Below are 20165 nucleotides of genomic sequence, written 5' to 3' on the forward strand. Positions count from 1 at the left end.
GTTTATGGGATTAGGAGAGTCAACAATATTATATTGGGATGATATGAGAAAAATATTTTTAAAGAAATACAAACCTTATTGTCAATCCCAAAGTGCTAAAGAAGATATTTTGAAAATGATTCAACAATAAGATGAAAATTTGGAAGATTACATAGAAAGATTTACATATGATTTGTAGAAAACCAAGCAAAGTGATCTAAGTTCTAAATTTGTACGAAAACTCTTCTTAAAAGGAACCTAATATATATATATATATATATATATATATATATATATATATATATATATATATATATTTCCTCAATCTTATGGGGGCATGGGATATTTCTCAATTACCTTATGATAAAATCATCGAATTGTGTAGGAAATACCTTAGAGAAAGATAAAAAGTTTGGTAAGGGATAAAGAGATGCACTTGCAAAAGTAACTAAGTTAGCTTCTAGAAGAGATGTACTTGGTGTTTTATTCAAAAATTTTAAAATTTATCTTATAGGTACTCTTGGTTCTCAAATTGATACATTAAAAGATTGAAAGAGAAAAGAAGAATAAAATGAAGTGTTATCTATATTTTGTCCAAAATGTAGAAAGAAACATCCCTTATGTGAATGTCCTTTGGATAGTATTGATGTTTGTGGGATTTGTGCAGAATGACACAATGGAGAATTATCCAAAAATAGTGGAATTAAAGGCAACAAATTAGTAAAGTGAAGAAGAAAAATCACATTATTATGTTGCACCTCCAAGAAGACCTTGTCAACCCGACCAACAACATTGTCTTCATATCCAAATCCACAATTTCTATATTAAAATCCTATATATATATATATATATATATATATATATATATATATATCGCTCCTATGCCATGGCAGGCTTGTCGCCTCAACAACCTCCAAACCAATCTTATCAACAAGGTTGGAGAGGACAATCATATGGAAATAAAATCTCACACCAATAGCCATACCAACAACCATACCAACAACCATATCAAAAACTTTATCAACAACCTTATCCACCATATTTCCAACAACAACCACCATTTCAACAATTTCAACCATTTCAAAATGTTCAACAACAAATTATAATACCATGGATAATCCAACCTCAGCATCTTCAACTACCCTCTAATCAACCTCATCCTAGACCTATTCAATTACAAACCCTACTAGTGGAAAATACCAATGTAAAAGTGGATAAACTTGTATATAATTCAAAAGAAACACTTCCATTGTATTCAATTATTTCTATTGATAATATTCACTTAAAGTCAGAAAAGGTATCACAAAAGGAATATCATGCAATTATTCATGAACATGAAGATATTGAATAAATTCCAGGAAAAACTCGCACAACAACAATCACCGAAACATCTAAATTACAAAATCTTATCATAATCCATATTTTTTTTTTCACCAAAACGGGTATGTTTTATTAATATGAGAAATAGATTGGGCTCACGCCATCGCAACCATCTTTACATTGCATCCGTTTCTGTTTCTTATGCTGATTCTATTTTCAGGAACCTCATGGATTACATGGATGATAAGAGCTTTCACCATTTATGAGGAGTTGTCCTTTCCCTAGCTTGCAGCCTTTGTTTGCCATCAGGTCTGCTTCACTATTCAGGCTTCTGAGAATGTGAAAGAATTTGTAGGAGGCAAAGTCTAGCAGGACGCTCTTTAGTCTGTTTAGAGATTTATTGAGACCTGCGTTGTTGATCAGATTGCCCGTATTTAAATTCTTTATTAAGATCTCTGAGTCTCCAAATTCTTGGAATTCTTTGTCCCCTCTGTCTCTAGCTATTTGACAATCTATAAGGAGGGCTTGGATCTCCGCCTGATTGTTGGTTTTCTGCCCAATGCCCCAGCAAAAACTGTCCCTTTTAGTGCCATCCGGGGCATAGATGACCCCTCCAGCTCCTGCTCTCCCGGGGTTGCCTTTGGAGGCTCCGTAAAAAAAAATCGTGGTTATTTTTTGTTGCCGCCACCATTCATGGAAATTGGATTCGGGGTCCCTTCTACGCCAATCCGGGTTCACTGAATGTCGAGATGTTAGCTGCTTCCAAGGTTGAGGGGATGGGGGGCCCAACCACCTCTCTTCTTCAGGGAGGAGCAAGGAGCCTTTGGGGAATGTTGCTGGTGGACTGCTTCAAGTAGAAGGGATTTGGCCTTTGCCGCTGCCTTGAAGGGAGTTTGCAGCTTGTCATTAAATATTAAGTCATCCCAAGTCAACCAAATTTGCCAGCAAACAAACTTAGGAATAGCATTCCAGACTTTTCTCCAGAAGGACTTGCTTGGTATATTGCTGGGATAGCTTTGACTCCAAGAATCGAAAAGATCAGCAACAAAATTGTAAGAGGGGGCTGGGATATGTAGCTCTTGAAGAATGAGACCCCAAACTTCTTTGGAAAATTGGCATTCCATAAAGAGATGTTGGGCTGTTTCTGAGCTCCTTCTACACAGCTCGCATCTGTGCGGCCCTGCTATGCTTTTCTTCATCAAGTTGTCTCCAGTTAGCAACTTGTTGTGGACCAGTGTCCAGAAGAAAAAGTTTACTTTGGGGAGCGCTAATGGTTCCCATACTTTCTTCCAAAACTCTGGCGGCTTACTGTTGTTTCTATTGGTTTGAAGGGAATTGTAGGCTGCGGCTGTTGTGTAAATACCTGAGCGCCCCCATCCCCAGCTATCCTTTAGCTTTCTGTTCACTGGGGTTGCGTCTTCTAACAGGTCTTCTAAGACACTTTTCTGCTGATATAAACGTTCTGGAATTCCAAAGAAATCCCAACTTTTCCAGTTATCGTGACAATCCCAATTTGACAAGTCGTAGAGGCTTTTTACACCTGCGCGTTCTAGCCAGCTTTTTAACTCTGTAATTTCGAAATTTTCCCCAAGGGGGTCACAATTCATAATTCTGTCTTGCCACAGATTCGTGTGTTTGCCGCTTCCTGGGATCTTGTACACGCTACGCATGAAGAAAGTCATTGTTTTGCTGCAAAGTTTCCATACCTGGGAGCATTGATTTGGATGCGCTGTCTGAATGTTCCTGAGATGGGTGTTGTGCGCATATTTTGTTTTCAGCATGTCGCTAACAGGATGGTTGGGCTCTTTGAAGAGTTTCCAAATGATCTTGCCTCCCAATGCCAAGTTCGCTGATGCTAGGTTGCGAATCTGGAGGCCTCCTTCAGAGAATGGCCGCTTGACCACGTCCCATTTCACTAAATGAAGCTTGTTTTGATTTCCTTTCCCACCCTTCCAGAGAAATTCCCTAATAATTTTGGAGATTTGGCCTGTTACGCTTTTGGGAGCGAGAAGGAAGGCTGCTTGGTAGATAGGGAGCGCCGACAGGACAGTCTTAATCAGGATGAGTTTGCCTGATTTTGTGAGCCAGTGTCCTCCCCAACCTATAATTTTGATTTTTATTTTGCTGATGATTATAGTCCACAACGACCTCTTATTGACACCGTTTGTGATGGGGAGGCCAAGGTAGTTGAACTTTTCCCATTGAGCGTGAACTTTGAAGCTTATCGGGTTGGAGATGTTTGAGAGATCCTACTGCCCAATGTTCCATCCGTAGACTTCACATTTGTTCCTGTTGATAGAAGCACCCGAGACCCTGCAATAACAATTGAGAACGGAATCAAAGGCTTTGGCTATTTTGGCTGTGGCTCCTCCCAGGAGGAGGGAGTCATCCGCGAATAGAGCGTGATTTAGGGCTGGGGAGGATAGAGAGGGTTTGAGGCCAGGGAGGGAGCCAGAGGCCATTTCTGCGGCAAGCTTTCTACTGAGGGAGTCAGCCAGCAAGATGTAAAGAAAGGGAGAGAGCGGGCATCCTTGCCTGAGGCCTCTCTGGGCTTGAAAAAAGGAGGAGGGACGACCATTAACAAGAGGAGCTATCCAGGGGTTGTGGGTGCAGGCAGAGATAAGATTGACAAAGTGCAGGGAGAAGCCAAAGGAGAGGAGTACTTTATAGAGGAAGGAGTGATTGACACGGTCAAATGCATTGGCCATGTCCAGTTTTATCAGCATGCCTTTTTCTTTGCGCTGGTTGCTTGAGTGGATAATCTCCTGCACCTGAATGACATTGTCTAAAATGTGCCTGCCTTCTACAAAGCCACCTTGATTGTTAGATATTAGCTTGTTGAGCAGTGGCTTGATCCTATTAGCTAGCAGCTTCGCCATAATTTTGTATGAGACGTTACAGAGCAATATTCGCCTGAATCTGGAGAAAGTCTCTGGGTTGGTTTCTTTAGGGATAAGGGCGAGGTAAGTGGAGTTGGTTCCTCCCCCTACCTTGGCTTTTCCCATGAAGCCTTTCACCATATTTAGCAAATCAATTTTAGTAATGTCCCAGCAGATCTTGTAGAAGTGGATAGTGAATCCGTCTGGCCCCGTGACCTTGTACGGATCCATAGACCAGATGATATTGCTGACTTCTTCTTCAGTGATGGGGCTGATGAGAATGGAATTGTCTTTAGGGCTGACCAGATGGGGGATATTGGAAAGGAGATCGGCTATTTCCTCCTCATTTGTATGATTATCTGTAGCGTAGAGCTGCCTGAAGTGGTCAACGACTGCTTCTTTTATCTGACTGAACCCTTTGCAGATCTGCCCCTCAGTGGTTGTTATTTCAGAGATATGATTTCTAGATAGTCTTGCTCGATATTGGCGGTGAAAGAAAGTGGTGTTCCGGTCGCCAGCTTTCAGCCACAAACTTCGAGACTTAGTTCGCCAATATTCTTCCTCCCTCTGGAAAGATCGATATGTTGAGCATTGATTTCTGACTTATTTATCAAGGAGCATTGGGGTTATTTCTCCTTTTTCCATTTCTGCTTGGAGGGCCTCAAGGAGCTGTACATTTTCATTTCTTTCATTGGTTGGATTTGGGACCAGTTTTTTAATCCAATCCTTCAAGGCTTGCTTTGTGGCTTTAAGCTTTTGTTCCCATACATAACTGGAGGATCCTGTGATAGGTTTTTCCCATGCGGTTTTCACTGTTTCTATAAAGCCTTCCCTTTCTATCCAAAGAGAGCTGAATCAAAAGGGGATTGGGCTGAGGTTTTCTTCTTCTTCCAGAATTAGCTGGATGGGCTTATGATCTGAAGTCAGTTTGGGTAATATTTTGGTGGTGATTATCTTCTTATGCATCATCAGAGTGCCTTGGACTAGAAAGCGATCCAGTCGAGCAGCGATATGATCCTCACCAACTCTGTTGTTGGACCAAGTGAAGGATCCTTTAACCGGAGTGAAATCGAGGAGATCCCACTGCTGGATAAGGTCTTCCACTATGGGGAGCATGGGGTCTCTGTTGTTAGTGCCTCCCTTTTTTTCTTTTGCTGTTAAAACTATATTTAGATCCCTAGCAAGAATGATGTTACTGGGGGAGTGCTGCTCAAGGAATTCAGTGAGGGATTTCCAACAATCCTTCTTTTCAGAATACAGAACAGGTACATAAAGGTTGAAGAGGGAGAAGGTTAAATTACTTGTGCAGTGCGTAAGTTCCGTGTAGATCCAGTGCTAGGTCTCATGGTATTTGTTCAACTGGAAGAGATCTTATGTCCAAAGAGTTGCCAGCCCTCCAGAGGAACCTCTTACGCTGACTGCTATTCCTGTACTTTTATTCCATTTCTTCTTGCTGATGTCTAGCAGGGCTTTCCCCTCTATCTTAGTCTCTTGGAGCATTAGAATGTCTGAGGGTTCTATTTTAAGGAGATCCTTGACCGCTTCTGCTTTCGAGGGGTTTCCCAGACCTCTACAGTTCCAAGAGATGAGGCACATTATTTACCAGGGGTGGGGTGGGATCCCCCCTTTGGGGGCCTGTTCTTGGGGTTTCTCCCGATTGACATCTCTATTGTAGGCTGGCTCCCTTGAGTTTTGAGCCTTTCCGCCTCCTCTTCCCTTGCTTCTCTGCGGGATTTCCTTCCAACTTTTCTTGTAGGTTGCTCGAAGGTTTCCTCATCCAAGGAGTCAGAGCTTTCAGCTAGTTTTTTTCTTGCTACTTCTGCGTATGAGGGGTTGGAGGGGCTTCTTTGGGGGGCTTCCATGTGTACCGTTTCTGCATCTTCTGTGTTGTTGCTAGGAGGGTCAATCTGATCCACATTTTCTGGGGTTACTGTGACTGTCTTGCTCTGGATATTTTCTTTGTCATTTGGGTTCTTTTCTTGAGTGGGGTTGGAGGTGGTTGGAGTCTCTTTCTAGGTGCCTTTCCCATTGCCTTTCTTCTGGTAAGTGGATTTTTGTACTTGGGTCCATTGCTCGCCATTCGGTTTGTCTGGTTGTTCTTCAGACTTCTTCTTAGAGTGTTTGGCAAAATGCCCGTATTCATGGCAGTGTTTGCATTTAAATGGCAGTTGTTCATAGTCCAGCTCTTGGATATGCGTCCAACCTACGACTGTGAGTTTTATGGCTTCCGGCAAGCCCTCTTCCAGATCGACTTCGACACAGATGCGTGCACAAGAATATTGGTCTTTTCTTACCGCCTAGTCTATGTATTTCCCTAGACCATTGCCAATGATCTGGAGTGACTTCTGGTTCCAACAGTGTAAGGGAAGACGAGGGAGCCGCACCCACACCGGAACCGCAAAAGGGACGTCCTGGGTTGGATCAAAGTCTGGTGACCATTTATTTAAGTATAGACCTTGGGGGCCCATAAAATAAGGTCCATTTCTGAAGATTAGGCTTCTGTCCTCTGCACTTTCAAATACAAAGATGAAAAAACATTTGCCTACGAAGTAGCTTTTGATACCCTCTTTGATTAACGGCTTCCAGTTCCTTTGTGTCCAGTCCTCCACCGACTTGGGCGAAGGCCAGAGGCCTGTGAACTGACCTATGAGGCCTCTCTACAAGATTCAAGGCTACTTTGAAGGTTTCTTCTTCAGGGAGGGTTACCGTGGGGATGGACTCCAACTTCTTGACGAACTTCTGCTGGCTGGCAGAGGGCTCTCTCTTGCCGCTCGAAGCGATCATTACTTTGAATGTTGATACTTCCGGGGGAGGGGCCAGAGGAGGTTCCGAAGGATCCGAGCCCCAAGGGGGAGCCATGGCCAGACGCAGCTGCACAAAACGCACAACAAGGAGGAGAGTCGATCAGGCTAATGCGAGAAGGGATCTCCGGGGGGAGGCAGGGGCAGACGAGCCCAGCAGCTGGAGGCTGCCAGGCGGGGCAGCTGCAGGAGGCAGCTCGGGGAGGAGGGCGCACGGCTAGGTCAAGCCCGCAGCGCAGCGCAACGATAATGAAAAAATATCATAATCCATATTTGACTACTAAAGTACCTCCCTTTCTAGAAAGGTTTGTTGTAGAAAAATTCAATGGTTCATATTGAGCATGATTTCTTAGATCAACTAAATAATTTACTTGTTAAATTCCTTTATTGCAAGCTATCCAAAAAATTCCAATTTATGCTAAAACAATGAAGGAATCTTGTTTGAAATATAATAAAAGAAAGGAAGATCCTGCCATAATACATGTCATTGGTCATTTAGCTAGTATAAAATCAAATTCAATTGAAACTGAAAAATTTCTGGAGCCTGAAATCCCAATGGTTACTATTATAATTGAAAATGTATATATTCCAAATATTTTGATTTAAGAACAACAATCAATATTATGACAATGGGCACTGTGCAAAGTTTGAATCGACACAATTTTCAACCAACACCTGCAATAATTGAATTAGTTGATATATTTGAAATCAAACAATAATGTGTAATTGAGGATTTAATAGTCTCCTTGGGTTCTTTCAAATTTCTTGTAGACTTCTTAGTTCTACAACCCAAATAAAACTTGGGTGGACATCCCCTTATCCTTAGAAGACCATGGATGGATACAACCAATTCATTCATTAGTTACAGATCAAGACAAATAATAATCGAAAGAAAATGAAGTAATCGAATGAAAATTTGTTAGGTTACTTCATTTCTAATCCTGGTATTGCAGAATAATTAAGAACAATTCAATATGTTGCAACAAATGATATTTTAGAACAATATTTTCTAGAAAATTGCATGATCAATTATCTACAATCTTATTTTCAACAAATTTTCCTATAAATTCAATGGTAAATTCAACTTCTAAAGCTATTTAACTTGAACTAGAAAAAATTGTAAACATGACTTCTACACTGGAAGCATCTCAAAAAGATAAATTAATTCAAGTGCTAAATAAGTACTCCAAAGCATTTTTTTGGGATTACACAAATATGCAAGGTATTCACCCTAATACATGTATTCATCATATCTATTTGTAAGAAAATGCTAGATATATAAGGAAACCTCAGTGACAAATGAATCCAATGCTGAAAGAGAGAGCAAAAGATGAACTTCATAAATTACTAAAGGTATATTTTATCTACCCTATCTCTGACATTCAGTGGGTTTCACCCTTAATTAGAGCGCCTAAGAAAAATGGAAAATGGAAAGTATGTGTAGATTACAGAGAATTGAACAAAGCCACTCTTAAGGTTCACTTTCCATTGTCATTCATAGATTAAGTTTTAGATACCTTGGCATGAAAGAAATATTTATCTTTTCTAAATGTAGTGGCTATAATAATATAAAGATAGCTATAGAAGACTAGGACAAAACTACTTTTACATGTCCTTAGGAACATATGCACCTTCCAAAGAGTGGTTTTAGCCATATTTTTTTTTCTAATTGATGGACGTCTTGAAGTTTATATGGATGATTTCTCGGTATACGGTGGTACTTTTGAAGAATCTTTAATCAATCTTGAAAAGTTTTGAAAATATGTATAGAAACTAATTTGGCCCTCAACAATGAAAAATGTTTTATGATACTAACATAAGGCATTATTTTGGGACATCATGTTTATGTTGTATGAATGACTATAGACCCAACCAAGATTGAACTTATCATTAATTTCCCTAATCCATCAAGTCAACGAGAAGTCCAGAGTTTTCTGGGTTGTACAAGCTATTACCATAGATTCATTGATGATTTTAGTGAAATAGCCCTGGCTATGTGTAAATTTCTTGTCAAAGAGGTATTATTTTGTTGGAATCCCAATTGATAAACTACTTTTGAAGCCATCAAAGAAAAATTATCTACTTCACCGATTTTAGGAGGACCCAATTTCTCCTTACCATTTCATATTTCCATTGATGCATCTAAAACTGCAATAGGGGCATTGTTAGGTAAAAAAGAAGATCTTATGATCGGTGATATTTACTTTATTAGTAAAAAATTAACCATAGCTAAGCTAAACTATACGGTCCTTGAGAAAGAAATGTTAGCAATTGTGCATGTAATAAATAAATTCTGATGCTATGTCACAGGTTGCCTTTATCCACACTAACCATTTTGTTATTAAATATTTGTTAAATAAACCTATTACCAATGAAAAAATTACATGATAGATGTTACTATTGCAAGAATTCAACTTCATTATTGATCGTCTTGTAAAGGAAAATCAGGTAGCAAACTTTCTATCTTGCTTGAACAACCCTAGTGAGACTGTTCCATTATTTGATGATTTTATAGATGAACATTTATTTGCTATATCAATTAAAACAACATGTTTTTCTAATGTAGCAAATTATCTTTCTTTGGGAAAATTACCACCTCATTTTACTTCCAAGGAGAAAAAGAAAATAATCAATCAAAGTGAAAGATACAATTGGATTATTGGATATTTTTTCTACATAGGATCTAATTTTGTTATTAGATGATTTGTTAGAGAAGATGAGATTTTTTTTTTATTTTCTTAAATCTTGTCATGATGAACCTTGTGGTGGGCATTTTGCAAACAAAATAACAACCTATAAAATCCTTAATCAAGGCTATTATTGGCCATTCTTGTTCAAAGATACAAGATAATATGTTCGAAACTGTGATAAATGTCAAAGGATGGACCTACAAACAATAATTGATGAAATGTCATAGAAACCACCATTTCTTTTAAAGCCATTTAAAAAATGGGCTCTAGATTTTTTTTGACAAATTAAACTTAAGTAAAAAAGAAAGAGCTACATCCTGGTATGTACTGACTAGGTTATCAAATGGGTAGAAGCTAAGACATTAACCAGATTTTGAACAATCAATAATCAATTTTCTCTTTGAAGATACTTTTATCATATTTGAAATTCCTAAAGGAATTTACTGAACAAGGAGCATATTTTACCTCTAAGTTAGTATAAGAAACAATGGAAAAATACAAGATGAAGCATAGAAAATCCACTTCGTATCACTTGTAAGCTAATGGACAAGTTGAATCAACTAATAAGATTCTTGAAGCAATCATGACCAAGACGATCCAACTACATAGGAAGGAATTGACAGACAACATTCCAAAAGATTTGTGGGAATATATAACCACTTGGAAAAGTGCTATTGGTTTTACCCCTTATGAATTAGTGTATGGTAACCAAATTCTTCTTCCCATTGAATTCAAAGTCTAAACATTTAGATTAGCAATGGAATTAGGGTTATACTTGTGTAAAGCTCAGAAAAAAATAATTATGCAATTAAATAAGCTTGATGAAATCAGACACGAAGCACTTTAGAATAAAATCATTATCCAACAACAAAGGTCAAAATGGCATGAAAATTTCATTAAGAAAAGGGAGTTCAAAGTTGGTGATTGTGCTTTGCTCTTTGATTCCAAATTCAAAGATTTCAAGGGAAAATTTACCACTCATTGGATAGGCCCCTATGAAGTAGAAGAAGTATTTGATAATGGATCAGTCAATATAAAGACAATTTATGAGGAAGGAGTTTCATTTGTGGTTGGCAGCCACATATTGAAGCTCTACAACAAACCAGTCGGTGGAGATTATTTTATTTCCCTACCATTTAAGCAAGCTAAGATGCAGGTTGTGGGTATTAACAATAATAATTTTACCCCTCTTCCATTTAGAAAATTACTTTTCCAATAATAATTAAAAATACAAATACAAAAATAAAAAATATATGTAAAAATAATTAAAAAATGAATATAAAAGTTTATTGTGAAAATCTAGGTTCTAGGCACATCCTAAACTTGAATTTTCATTAAAAAAACAAGTAATTAGCCAATGAATATTCCAAATAAAAGATCCATTGAATAATTTTATTTTAAAAGTTGTAATTATTTCTAATGACAATAGGGATAATTTGAGGAAAATATTTGAAATTTTTTTTTGAACTCTTCTATGTACCTTCATTTACAAAGACTGTAGTATTTGTATATTTTCAATCATCCTAATCTTGTTGTACTACAACTCTATATGGATTGATAAAAAATGATAAGCCATTTCAAAGCTTAAGAGGAAACACGCATCATTGTTCATCAAAGACAAGAATATCATCAAGCACTATCCTCCATGCTCAATGATAACTCTACTTGTTGAAAAATGTGTAACTAGGTTAGGCCTTCATAAATATGAAATGCAATTTTGATTCTTGTATATTGTAAAATGAAAGAAAAAGTATTATTATTATTATTGGAGCACGGGTTTCATGCTCAAGGTCTTTTATTTTAGAGGTCAAGCACCCATTGCATGCTTCTAGGATTTGTCCTAGGTCAAGAATTCAAAAGAGTCGTTGTCATAAGTTGAAGACCCCATCAAGCACATTGTAACCTGTAAAGAATTATTTTTTTTCTTTAAAAGTGTCAAAATTCCCTTAAATACCAAGTTGGCTTAGAAGCTAGGAAGTCGACCTAATTTTAAGAACCACACCCACCTTAAGAAGCCTATATAAAGGAGGAAACTCTACCTTCTTGGAAGACATTCATCACTCACTCATTCAAGCAAAGGAGGAAGAGGAAAAAGGAATTGAATAAGGAAGAGGAAAAATAAGTCTTTCTTTTGGGTTATTTCTCTCTAACACATGCTAAGGAAGGCTAGGGTTTTTTCTGCTGGTCTAGGTTTTTTCTTTTGCATGTTAGATCTTGAAGAAGGAAGATAAAGAATGTCAAAGAAGGTCACATTAGGTAATCCTCAAGTACCAGAAGAAGGAGAAATCCAAGTGAAGGTACAAATGAGTCTTAGGATCCTAGAATAAGCTCACATGTGTGACAACAACCGTTGCTGGGAGGGCCGAAAGTTTTAGACTTGTAGTAGAGTCCAAAATTCTGAAGCTGGGGGTCGAAGTTGTGCTCCTAGAAGAGATTTGATTGGGTTTGACTTGGACAAAGGAAGCATATCATCCAGAAGGGTTGGACTTGGTCTTGGAGGGTATTTGTCTTGGTCTATAGGTCTTGGAATTTTTCAATTGAGGAATCTATAAGAAGAGAATATATTTATGGGTTTTCCTCTCAAGTGGATAGGTTTTTACCCTGGCTTGTAGCCTACATTATGTGTTCTTTCTCTTCTTATTTTGGTAGATGTTTGATGATATACAAACATAATAATAAGTAAATAAGCTAATAATTAAGAACAAGTAAAAATATATCACAAGCAGTTATCAAGAGAAAAGAAATCGCTATAATCATTGCCCTATAGATTTCTCAACACGGTTTTAGAGCTAAGGTTGGCTAAGGGCATTATGAAGATCTATACTACACTGAAGAAGTTTATAAATAAGTGTTCAAAGGTATCAAGTCATCTCAAGAAGGGCTTTAAAGAAGTATGGAATCGTATATTTACTCCAAAGAAGGAAGTGATCAAGACAAAGGACAAAGGACTCTTCTCAGCACTCACAGACACATTTCAAGATGAGAGAATTCGGTTGATCGATAGTGGAGAATCAACACATATGACTGGCCATCACAAGAAACTAAAAAAACTATCAAAAGGAAATTCCTTTTACTCTGTAGAGTTTGGTGATAATAAGAGCTATCTTGTGAGAGGAATTGGATCAACCTCACTAGAACTAGAGAATGGAGGAAATATTCATCTCAACAACATCCTATTTGTTCTAGGTTTGCATACGAAGTTACTTTCCATTTCAAGTCTAGAAGATAAAGTTTATATAGTGGCTTTCATAGATGTAAGAGTTTTAGTATGAGGTAACAATTCAAGCATAGAAAATGCAAGAATGATTGGAATTCATGAAGGAAGAATTTACAGGCTGCTAACTCCCCTTACTTAAGCTTTAGTTCACATTGAAATAAGCCCATGTGAACTTTGGCATAGAATATTTGGTCATATCCATTTCAAAATCATTCCAACCCTAAATTCAATAGTAGATGGAATCCCCGAACTAAAATAAGATCATGAAGGAGTATGCAAGGGATGTGCATTGGGTAAGAACACCAAGAGACAATTTGGAAGCAGTGCTTCAAGGTAAAAAGAAATCTTGGATCTTATTCATTTCGATGTCCATGGTCCTATGACTCCTAAATCACTTGGAGGTAATATTATGTCACATTTATAGATGACCATTCAAGGAAAACTTGGGTTTACTTGATGAAATCCAAAGATGAAGTATTTACTAAATTTCAAGAATTCAAAGATGAAGTAGAGAACCCTACGAAAAGAAGAATAAAGATATCAAGGTCTAATAATCGAGGAGAATACATATCCATGGAAATTATAGCCTTCTGTAAGGAGTCCGAGATTAAGAGTGAGATGATAATCCCTTATAATCTAGGAAAAAATGGAGTTGCAGAACGAAATAATCGGTCCATTGAAGAAAGTGTAAAAGCTATGCTACATGATCAAGATTTACCAAAATTTCTATGGGGTGAAGCCACAAAGACCACTATATACATGCAAAATCGAAGTCCCCATAAGTCACTAGATAAGATGACACTTGAAGAAGTATTCATTGGGAAGAAACCAAGCCTAGATCATCTTCGATTTTAGTTATCCTATCTATATTCATATACGTAAGGACAAGAGAAAGAAATTGGATCCATCAGGCATGAAGGGAACATTTGTTGGGTGCAATAAGTATTATAAGGCCTATAGGATCTACATAAAGGAAGGAAACCAAATATAAGTCAATCAATATGTGATATTTGACGAAAGTATTGCATTTAAGAAATCTAAGGATCTTCCTATGGACTCTGGTGACGAAGAACTTCCAGTATTTGAAGAGAAAGTTACTAGGGATAAAGAAGAATCAAATCGTGAAGATGAAGGTCCTAGTGAACCTATACAACCTATGATAATCCCTAAGAATAGAAAGAGACCCAATTGGTTGAAGTATACACTACTTGATGCAAAAGGTCATGTAGCAGTTCAAGGCACATTGAGGGAAAGCAACAAGCCCAAACAATATTCTGGGTATGCAACCTATATGACGAAGTTGATAGAAGTAGATCCATCCACCTTTGAAGAATTTTTCACACACCAAGAATGAAAGGATGCCATGAATGAAGAGTATCAATCTATAATGACAAATGGCATTTGGGAGATCTTACCTAGGCCTAAAGACAAATATTTGGTAACTTCCAAGTGGCTCTACAAGATTAAACATGTAGCATATGGAAGTATTGATATATATAAGGCAAGATTTGTGGATAGGGGATTCTCTCAATAAGAAGGCATCGATTATGAAGAGAAATTTTCTCCAACAAAAAGGTATACAACTATACGTTTGATGGTCTCTTTGGAAAAATTGATGGGATGGAACATCCACCAAATGGATGTCAAGATTGCGTTCCTGAACGACACAATTGATGAGGAAGTCTATATAAAGCAACCCTTGGGATTTGAATTTAAAGATAGACAGGCATATGTTTTCAGATTGAAGAAGGCATTATATGGACTCAAGCAAGCATCAAGGGCATGGTATGTTAGGATGGATGCATACCTACAAAGATTAGGCTTCAAAAAGAGTTATGCTGATCCGAACCTTTATATTAAGGTTGTGAAGGGAGAGCCAGTAATCATTCTTTTGTATGTGGATAATCTTACCTTGATAGGTGTGGAAGGTCAAATTGAAGAATGAAAATTAAACTAGCAACTGAATTTGACATGAAGGATTTAGGGCTGATGCACTACTATTTGGTACTGGAAGTCTAGCAAGGACCTAATGAGATCTATCTAGGTCAAGGGAAGTATGTGATTGAGATGTTGAAGATGTTTGACATGATGTATTTCAAACCAATGACAACCCCGATGATCAAAAACTTGAAAAGACTAAGGATTTATGAATCAAGCCTTTTGGATCCTACCAGGTATAGACAATTGACTGGCTCACTAATGTACTCAGTGAATACATGACAAGACATATGTTTTACAATAAATGTTCATAGTCAATTCCAATTGGAGTCGAAGCATGATCATTGAATAGCAGCAAAAAATATACTGAGATATATACAAGGAACAATCCACTATTACCTGAAATATGATAGGAAGAATGATGTCCACTTGGTTGGATATACAGATTCTGAATGGGGAGGCAGTGAGCAGGATGAAATGAGCATTACAGGAGGATGTTTTAGTTTGGGATCCTCCATGAGCTCATGGATGAGAAGAAAGCAAGATATTGTTTCTTTGAGTAGTGCTGAGGTTGAGTATATTGCAACCTGTGAAGTCAACATAGAAACTATCTGGTTGAGGAAGTTGTTGTCCAACTTTTTTGAAGGACCAATGGACCCTAAAGTGATACATTGTGATAATGTAACAACCCTAGTGAAAATTCCATGTAATAAAAGTTCAAAACAATAATAATGGTTGATGAGACACGTATTCCAAGCTAAATGTTGGGCAAGACATCTTGGGGGGTGTTCATTTGTTTGTTTATGGCTAAGGAAATTGACAAAGACATTAAAGAGGCAAGATGGCATTTTTGGCACATTTATTTATCAAAATAATTGAAATTAGGAGAAAAGGAAGGTGAAAGGTCACTGGTTGCATGGAGGAAAATGAAGGAAAGTAATGGAAAATGAAGAAAATAGAGGCCTCATTAATAAAAAGGTTTATGAGGATCAGTTGGCAAGATTATTCAGTGTAACCTTTTCTCAGTTCAATTTTGGAGCACTCTCATTATTCTCTCTCTCTCATACTCTTGGATACTTATAGTTTGTTTCTTGGAGCAGTTTGGCATTAGAGAAAGAAAGGAAATAAGGCAAGAGGAAGCAGTGAAAGGTAGGATCAAGGAGCTACAACATGCTTCATTGCAGGTATTGACTTGCATGTGTATTTTCCTTGTTAGATATTGCATGCATGGTATTGCATGTGGTTCTTTTCTAGGTGTGACATTATTTTTAGTCTAGCCTTTTCGTTTGCAGATATCCATGGTCTGATGGGGTTCTCAGGTCTTGTTGAGATGGATTGCAGGATGGTTTTGAAGCTGAGTGAGGTGGATCTATGAAATGATAGAACACATGGCCTAGTAATCCCTAAACCAAACTATGGGTTGCGGTAAAGCTGAATTTTGTGTTGCCTCGGATGGCCTAGGAATCCTTGTTGGTGAATGGAAGGATATACGGTAAAACCTAGAGGTGGTTTTCTCTCCATTGGGACTAGTAATCCCGAGTTTGGGATATGTGGTAAAGCCTAGAGAGTGGGTCTCAATTTAAGGCCTATTGATTCGGGTTTGGATTGCGGTAAAGTCTGAGAGACTAGGAGAGAGGAAAATTCCTCACGATGTAGGTGGAGAAATCCAGTGGCATCCATGCTTGTTTGGCCTAGTGATCAGGTGGGGATCATGGTAAAGCCTATTATGATGTGTTCACTACATTGGCCTAGTGATCAGGTGGAGATCATGGTAAAGCCTATTATGATGTGTTCACTGCACTGGCCTAGTGATTTGGGATGGATTATGGTAAAGCCCAGTTTTTATTAATGAAGGTGAGGTGGTTTAGCGTTGGTATGCCCTGGTTGAGTTCTTTTGGTTTGAATCCCACATTCATGCTTGGAATATGGCATAAGGGTGAATGATTGAAGAGATATTTGGCTCAACCATTCTATGGGCAAGTGGAATGTGGTAGTCCCATCTCCGGTTAGTTTATTTAATTCATTAATAAGAAGTTCAATCCCTTTATATCCATGTGCAAATGTAGTGATGTATATGTGGATTTTGATGGCTGATATGTTTATGGTATTTTTGTTCCTATTATGTTAGTTATATGTACATTTTGTGACATCAGTTATGTATGGATCTCAACATGTTTTTACTTGTACATGAATGGATAATGTGTCTATGACCTAATAGATGATAATGCAACAAATGGCATGAGGGCACAATGGTTTATAGGGATTCTCATATAAGTATGAGATCCCTACGCTTAATTCTGCTGTTTACACCTATAGGTTACATGTCAATGATATGTTTGATGAAATAAGTATCATGGCTAGTAGGGGTCTCGTTAAGGTCTTATTGATCTTATTTCTTTTGCATCATTGTTTCCCTGTACTTTTATTTATTTCAAGCTTTCATTCCATTTTGGGTAGTGGCGTGGGCTCTAGGCCTGAAAAATGGCTTAAATCTCGGGGTCACTGGCACAAAACTGGAAAGTTTGGTCCACAGTCGCTGGCATGCATGCCTATGAGAGTGACTTTAGGTCTTTGGTCACTCCCTTGCCCATAGCATGAGAGTGACTATGGCCTAATAGGTCAAAAACAATAGTGGGACCCAGAGACAGGCTGTCTGAGTAGCTGACTTGTCTTCTGAGGGTTCTACTGATGATGTTGGATGACTGTGTGTGATGTTCCATCAATTCCACTTCCTTAAGGTCAAATAGGAGGTCGAATATGATCATAGTAGCCTCTCATCCTTGGTTGGATAGTTACTTGGGTGGATGTGGGAAGAGGGTGTTATAGAGTGGTATCAGAGCATGGTTCAACTCTCGAACATGATGGGTTGAATGTGTTTGTCATGGATGCATGTCAGTTTCATGTGTGTCTCTTACACTTATATACTTGTTTCATTTGCTTTATGATTTATTAGAGTTGTAGCATGGTTATCATGGAGAATTTGATATTGATTTCATGAAACGCATTGTCATAAGTACGTGATTGGTTACATATGGTTATATGTCACTTACATGTTGATTTCATGTCACTTACTTACATCCTTGTATGTTAGGTTACATTCTTGAATATTTTGGATTACATGTATCAGTATTGTAGGCTGATTACAATAATTGATCACTTATGTTTGAAAACATGCATCTATGTGTATGTGTGGTTGATTTGGAATTGCTTATACACACTGTTGGTTGTGTGTGACAATGTGTACAATAGAGTAATGGTTGTTGTCATGCATGAGGTCATGGTTCGTGTACTTGATATGTCCCACATTAACGACTGGACTCTAGCTAGAACGATGTGTGTATGGTCTGGTAATCATTTGTTATATGTCTATATACAGTTGATGCATGTATGGTCTTGGTTATAGTTTGAATATTAGTTCAAACATGCATTGTGAAGTCGTTGTAGGCGATATATGTCATCATGGTGCTATTGGTATGTTATGATGCTAATGTGTTGAATAAGGTAAAGCCAGAGATGTAGATCATCAAAGTGAAGTTGCATCATTAGACCTTGAGGTGAGAGCATGTCGTCATACAAGTTTGTATGTTGGGCATGCAGGTATGTAGGCTAAGGTTTTTTATATGCATTAGGGTTATATACAGGTTATGTACATGTCTTTTGATGTTATGGTTACATACCTGATAGATGATAGTTGATTAGTATAGTCATAAGCACATGTGTCGGATGGTCACGAATGATAGTAACCTGTGGTTGTATGCATAGCTATTGTTGTTTTATGTTAGAAAACTTGATGATTAGGTTATATGTTTTTGATGAACATGATATATAGATTATTGTTGTTATATGCTATTAACACAATGATTAGGGTTATTTCATTGAGATCTTTCTATTGTAATTTGGTTGGTCATATGCGTGATGGTTATGTTCATTGCATTGAAGATATTGATGTTATATGTATTGTTTTAACCTGGCTTGGCTAATGCAGATGGCTATGGTTGCGATATTCAAGTATGAGCCGACATATTTGTGATTTGGTGTCGTGCTAATCTAGACCAATCATGCATATGTGATTACTATGCATAAATGATAATTGTTTATGAGTTAGGATGTGAACATGTTAGTTAGTGATTGTTATTGATAACATGATATTATTTGTGTTTAAGTTGATGTTTGAGAAGTTATATCGTGCTAACTATATTGTGCAAACAAGATAGCCTCCCTTGAGATACAACAAGGTACGAGTTTTCTTATGTCATATATTTGGTGCTTGTCTATTTGATTATGTTGTCTAGTTAATCTATTTAACATAGTATGTTGCAAGTTGGTTGAATGTTTGATGAATTTAATAATATGAGTATGTGTTCCAATGATATTGATTTAAGATGGTTTTACTAACACATATGTGTTGAGACAGTTGATATGTACTTGAGTGTAGTAGGTGATAGTTGTAGCATTATCTCTAATGACTATGAGTTGACTATGGATTATGACATGATTGTTTGTAAAAGTTGATTTCAAATTGATAGATATGATTGTCTTGATATTTGGAACATGTGGTTGAAATGTGTGAGAAGTTGCAGGAAACATGTTTGGTATTGGCATGATGAGGTAATAATTGATGTGTTTATATAACTAATAGTTGGGTGACGTGATAGTATATAGCAAGACTCAGTTGCAGCAGGATAAAGGTAGAAGAAAGGAATCATGTAAGAATTCATTTGGCTATGTTTGGAAACTCTAATTCCAAATGAATGAGTGATTTTCATACATGAAGTATTCTTAACCTTGATTTTGTCTGACATTGTGTGGATACATGCTATATTCATGAACATGTACTTGATAGGTATATTAGTTAGTCTCGAGTTACAGGTGGATTTTTCAAGGGAATTGGAGACCTTTGAGAGATGGCGTGGATACCCTTGAGAGATGGCACAACAAGATAAGGTAACTGATGTATTGTTATGTTTATTTATACACTGACATTTATGTGTTTATGGAAATATGATGTGAGGGACTACATGGAAAAGAGAGGTTGCCATGAAATATTGAAGAAGGATCTCGTTGAGTTTCCATGGGAACCATGGGGATTGAGTCATGGTGTTTGTTGTTAGTCTTGTGATTTTCATCTTTTTTTGATTGGCTTGCGCCTGATTTGCAGCTTTATTCATGTCTAGAGTATGGCCATACCACTTCATTTGCAGAGTCGTGTTGTTATTGGTTTTCATGGTATTATTGTTGTTATTGTTTCCATTCTTACCTTTTTTGTTTTGAGCCCAGGGAATTGGTTGGGAAAGAGGAAAAGTTGATGGAGCTCGGGGAAAGCTCTGTGGCACCCAACAGT

Source organism: Pinus tabuliformis, chromosome X (genome assembly GCF_031772625.1).
Source record: "Pinus tabuliformis cultivar Carrire ecotype Pingquan chromosome X, CPIR1, whole genome shotgun sequence".
Taxonomy (NCBI): Eukaryota; Viridiplantae; Streptophyta; class Pinopsida; order Pinales; family Pinaceae; genus Pinus; species Pinus tabuliformis.